The 6,000-nt window shown below is 45.6% G+C and overlaps 1 protein-coding gene across 2 annotated transcripts in view; it reads right to left on the bottom strand.

Annotated features, from left to right (window-relative positions):
- The window catches only part of cskl (c-src tyrosine kinase-like), a 39,250-nt gene extending 33,853 nt beyond the window's left edge, over positions 1-5,397 (bottom strand). For both annotated transcript variants that reach the window (XM_076077657.1, XM_076077658.1), the window contains exon 1: positions 5,167-5,397. The gene's annotated coding sequence lies outside the window, so the exon portion shown is untranslated. The remainder of the gene's footprint in view (positions 1-5,166) is intronic.
- Positions 5,398-6,000: the final 603 nt, after the last annotated feature.

A 6,000-nucleotide genomic window follows, 5' to 3' on the forward strand; every position in this document is an offset into this window, starting at 1 on the left:
GGCTGGAATGCCTTATCACATACCTACAATACAGCAGCAGCTCGCTGTAGTACAATGCCCTGTCGCTTATTAAGTTATTTTCTTATTAGATTCAATCCTACTATAGTTATATAGGGCGGTTTCCCCTGTTTAAGCCAAATAATATAGTTTTAGTTAGGAAGGTAATGTGGGGAGAATTTGACAGAAACACTGAATTTCTGTCTATATTGTGAACATTTATATAAAGGCGGCGGCTGCATGGTTTCAAAGCACAATTTGATAACATCATCGTATCTACATCATATTGTAACACGATTAGTTGGCTGTCCGGCGGGACACGATGCGACCGATGCATAAACAATATCATGACTGATGACGGACTTGTCAAAATAAAAGCACAAAACACTAAAACACCAAAGTGCAGCCTCAGGTTATAATAACGGCGGTGACTATGTTTCAGTTATGTTCCATTCATGTCTCAGAGCTGAGAATTCTTCACAATGGTGTTTCTGAATGATCCCCTCAGGTAGAAAATCGTTAAGTGTATAATAAATCCTTTCAGCTGCAGGTTACAGGAACAGGTGGGGGTCGTCTGGGCTGATGAGGCTCCTTAGAGGATATCTCTACTTCTCAAATGTGGCAAGCGCAAAAACAGAGATTTGTTTTGGGTGATACTGTTGATACTGACGTGTTTGGCAAGTAGTAGACAGTAACATGTTTTTTTTCTTCTCTGCTGTATGGATGGAGTCCCTAACCTTTTAACACCAACATAGGTCCAGTAGCAACACATGAACAGTGCAAAGAGTTAACATTCACATCGAGAAATGACTTTTCTGAAATGTTGCATTATCATTTATCTGTGTGAGAAACAGTTCCCGGTGGGAAATCTGCACCTGCCGTGGGCGTATATAGTGAGAGACTGGGCATGTGTCCGGCCTGCGGCTCTACTCATTGCCTACACTGTGCAGCTCGCCAGCAGGCGTGGCGGTAGAAGCCTCCCGGCCCTTCAAGGAGCTGCCTGACTGCCCGGCCGCTGCCCAGATGGAGAGGCCTCGCTGGGTTTTGCGCGCAAGATGGCAGCCACAATGCCGCTATTCTACTGGGCGGCGTGATCCCTGGGAAGGAGGACATAGAGGGAGAGGGGGGGGTCTCTTCTATCGCAGCTCAGCAGGTGTTGAACAGAGAATAAGAGTCTCAACAGCAGGGGGACGGGGCATTTATCTCCATTGAAGTTTTTCGATTGTCACGTTCTGATCTAGGTAGCTTGGCCACGTCTATAGAGCCCCTTTAGTCAATCCTCCTTTAACGTTAAATGTGATGGTGTACTGCTATGCTGCTGAAAGCTGGTGTTTCTCCTCAATGTAGTTAACGAGAAAGAAAAACAAGGACTCAAAGCCGTGGTGTTTGCGAAATAATATCATCAGAATTGACCAAATCTATGACGCTTCACAAGGAAACGCTTGTCTCACACGGTAAGAGACTAAAAGATTATCAAGGCAAAGATGAACTACCTGCAGAGTAAAAATTAAGACAAATATCTGCAACTCTTTTGATAATGGATTCATTTTGCAAGTACTGAAAGTGTCACTGAACTAAAATGTCTTAAATGTGAATATTTGCTGTTTTAATTAATTAATTTTTTTTTTTTTTTAAATCAGCTTTCACAGACGGTAAATTTGAATATATTTGGGTGTTGGACTGTTGAACAAATACCAAACAATGAATTGATTCATCTTGATAATAATCTGCACATTAACGGATAATTCAGATGATCAGTAATTGCAGCCCTAACAGAAACTCATATGTAACTAAATAAACACTATGTGTTGTATATGCACTTCACACTACCAACAACAATCTGAGTAGTATGATGAGCAGGAAGCGCAGTATAGTTTTAGTAGGAATTGTCCAAAAGAAAGACATTCACGTCAGTAATCGTGATGCGATACACCTCTGCGTTCTCTACACACGTTTAAAAAGAGGAAGCACTGCAGGTGAGATGCAGATCTGCTGCCAGTTTCACTTTCCATCACTCTTCCCAAACAAGTGGTACGTGGCGCATCTCGCCGCTTTGCATCTCGCAACATTTGCATTAAACCTGCATAACCTGGGATGTGCACGAAACCGTATCAGACACAATGGAACACATCATGGTGAGTATATGGGTATAAAGACGCATTCGCCGCCAACACACCATACCAGGCTGCTGAAATGCAGACGGCCGTCAGGTTCGTTATGTTGAATGCATCTCTGCAGAGTGACACGGCTTACCGTGCACCATCTGTGATGTCCTGTTGCTCGCGAGTGTCAGTATACTGTTAAGCTCTGCACCGGCGTCTCCACGATAAATCCCCCTCTCTGTTATTGCACTTGCTGATTAAAGAGACAGCAGACATCGGGGAGAAGGGGCCGGAGGGACGGGACTAAACGCGGTCATTGTGTCGAGGTCAGCAGGCCCTTGGACGGGCTTCAAATGTGCAATGAGATGGTCAGCGTACAGACAGAGGAGCCATTACTTCCCTGCTGAGAGCGCATGAGACGGGGCTCAGAGCTTAACGCAAGACAGCCCCTCGCAGCTTTTAGGATCGACCAGACAGCGAGGGTTTAACCCCCCCCACCCCCCCCCCTCCTCATAACTCATCGCTAAAAAGGACAGAGCTGACATGAAGCCGGGCCTGCAGACATATACGGTGGACATGTCCCGTCACCTCTAGTCCTCGTCAAGCTGCACCTCGATTAGATACCCCGATCGAGCCATCAGTCAGTCGGACAGATGGGGAGAGCGCTATTGACAAAGAGAAGAACTTAGTGTGGTTGAAGCCACCTTACTAGATGAGCCCGCCTTAACAGATGGGAGAGCTGCACAGTCTCACTACTGAGATCAGGGCTGAGTCACGCTGTGTTTAGAGGACTGGTACATTACACGCTGAAATAAAACAGTTTGTGCTTAAAATGGCTTATTAATCCTTGCACCAAGGCATTCATCGTCTCTACTCCAACTGCAGCCCCTTGCGGCACTGCGTTGGGAAACACTGGCAGCAGATTAGCCCGGAAAAACGCAGCAAATGGATCACTAACATGTTGCGGTCTGGCTCACCAGATTGCTCTGGGGGATAACGAAGGCCGAGCCCTCACGCCCTCCACCTTCCCACTCAGACCAATCTTGGTAACAAGACTTCTCTACCAGAAAATCCAAAGCTATCACGCTGCTTCATCCTCATTCCGCACTCATTGTAATCAGCGCAGCAACAGTTAAGACAGGTGGGCATCATAATGAGATACTAACTGTCTCTCAGAAACAAACAACGGACACCTGCTCGAATTGACTGCTGTTCTTCCATCCCAATTTTTTGACAATCACACACAGAATAATTGCAATTCTGAAGACATATTTGTGTTGTTAACAAAAAAGAAAACCTGCAAACTAATTGTGTATGTCATAATCAAATCAGACCGTCCACTTAATGTCTCTATCCAGATTACAACGCAAATCACTAGTAGCGAGCCTCAAACGGACTAAAAAACAGTTATCAAAATAGTCAACGAGATCTGGAGCGATGACATTTCAGATTTTGAGCAGTGACAGGTCAGATAACAAGCGACTGCACTGAGATAAGACGCTACGATTATTAGATGTGGTCCCTGAAAACAACCCAGGAGTAGGATTGTAAGTGCATTGAGCAGAGCAGTCGTGCATTCTTCACCTAAAGAACACTGCAACACTGTAAAGTAACAATGCAGGCCTGCTATAGACGTCGCTTTCGTCGGTCATGCCACAGCTTGCAAAGGTATGTACATTTCAGTCAGACAGTTGGTCGGTCCCCCCCAGTGACTTGTTTGTCAGTGGGGGAACTGACAAACAAGGACGAAGCTGCAGGGATGGCAGACTGGTCGGATTTATTTGAAAACCAAAAACATTTCACAGCCCAATTTAATATTTAATGCATTTCATCTTCGTTAACCGGCGTATTAGCCACCATGTCAAAATGTCTTTGAGCAAGACGCCGGAGCTCTTCCATCTCCATGATGGTGTTCAGCAGCCGAACCGGACCTTTGACCTCCTTGTGGAAGGGGTGAAACGCTATATCCCTGAGGGATACACAGTATGATCATAACAGCGTTGTTGTTGGTTATAAACCAATTATCTGCTCTCATAAACTCCATTGAAGCACTTCTCCACAATTATACAGTGACATGTATTTGAAACGACACTAGCGGAGAGATACAGGTCAGTGTTTCCTCAAAGCAAGGGGGCTGAACCTCAGCTCCAGCGCTCCAGCACTCCAGCGCTCCAGCACTCTCCCCCCCCCCCGCTCTAGTGCAGCGTGTAGGTGGCTAACGTCTGGGTCCATTATCGGACAGTCTCATGCTTTATTAATCTTCGTTCCCAACATAATACAAAACAATAACAAAAGGCCCAGACCGCAGAATTGGCACTAGTTTGACATACATTTGGTTTTCATTTCTGCTACACAGTAACAGTCAGTTTAACGAGATTTTACACACATCCAAAACGACGCCTCCGCCTGTAGCACAACGCTGCACGGTCCCTTGTTTAACCAACTCTCGGCTTTATATTTGGGCTTCCCTTCAGTACTTAACTACACCATGTCAACACATATTTGTAGACAGAGAATACAGTGAAAGATAAAAACCACAAAACGTTAGCCGCGACCAAGGCGTCCGACTATGGAACCAGAGGAGAGGAGGGTGGGTGACTCGGAGTTTTTTTTGGCAAAGCCGCAAACCCACCCCCCCAAATAAAACATATTGGTAGGTAACATAAACGAAAACACAAATGTCTTTAAATTGTTACCTTATATTATTTGGTGTGTATGTGTCCGTTGCTCTACTGAGCCGACAGGAGGAGTACAAATCAGTTTGGACCTAGCATAAACAGTGTCCGATAATGGGTCTCGTGACGTTACATTGTACGTTAACTAGCAGCTAAACGCTAGCGCTCTCAAAGGGGTTTAACGTTAGCTCTGTGCAATGTAAACCTGTTTATCACAACATTCCCGAGCCCTTAAGTGAATGTGACGTAAACCACGGTCAAATACAGAATAAACAGCCACAACAATGACGTCCCCCTGTGCGCTAACGCTTTTACCGAAGCTTCCCGAGCTAAAAAACGTTGCAGCAGCAACACAACGAGACAAAACAGTGACTGCGCTGTGGGCAACTTACCTCAAAAGATACCGCTGTGGTGTCGACCAGATGTTGCTGCAAATTAGCGATGAAGGCCCATTAGGATGACTCCTAAGGTTGGGGGGTGGGGGTCCAGGTTTAGCGGCGTTGAGGTTAGACAATCCCAGACGCGGCTTTGCTTTGACGTTTGTCCGTACTCGGTCTGCATATGTGTGTATGTTTTTGCGCGTGTGTGTGTGGCGGAGCTCTGCGAGGCCTGCTGCTGGAGGAAATGGTCTCCGCTCCGTCAAGGAAACACGCATGCGCATAGAAACAGCGTAGCCACGGGGGGCGCGAGCGGTCTGCTAGCACAGCAGCGTGGCCAACAGGTGGTACTGTCAACTGATGTCGGACTTGTTACTGAGGGAGATTTCCCCTGAGCTGTCTGCCTGCATGCTGCGTTTCAAATCGGGTAAAACCATAGTATGTGGGAGTACATGACGGTGTATACATGCTGTAATATACCGGTACATAACCTACTACTGTATCTGGGCCAAGTGGTTAAAACTGGATTCCCACACTAGTGATTTTTACTGACATCTTCCCTTAGGTAACTGATGTGACCAATTATGCATTTAAAAACAGCTGTGTAGTAGCAGTAAAATAAGCTAATGTTACAAAACACACCGTTTCTGTCCTGTTACACATCCACTATGATATAAATATACAGATAAATCCCACAAGCACCCCCTTATTCATATGTTACTCTGGTTTCTGGGAATTTGATTAAATGCACATTTGTTTTGGGAATACACACTGCATTATTAGGTATCTTGTCTGCCTGTTCAGGGGCCCCAGTGGCAAAATGTACACGCTGAACATTTCCTAAATAAT

Source organism: Anarhichas minor, unplaced genomic scaffold, assembly GCF_050575085.1.
Source record: "Anarhichas minor isolate MPS153535 unplaced genomic scaffold, ASM5057508v1 ptg000062l, whole genome shotgun sequence".
Lineage (NCBI taxonomy): Eukaryota > Metazoa > Chordata > Actinopteri > Perciformes > Anarhichadidae > Anarhichas > Anarhichas minor.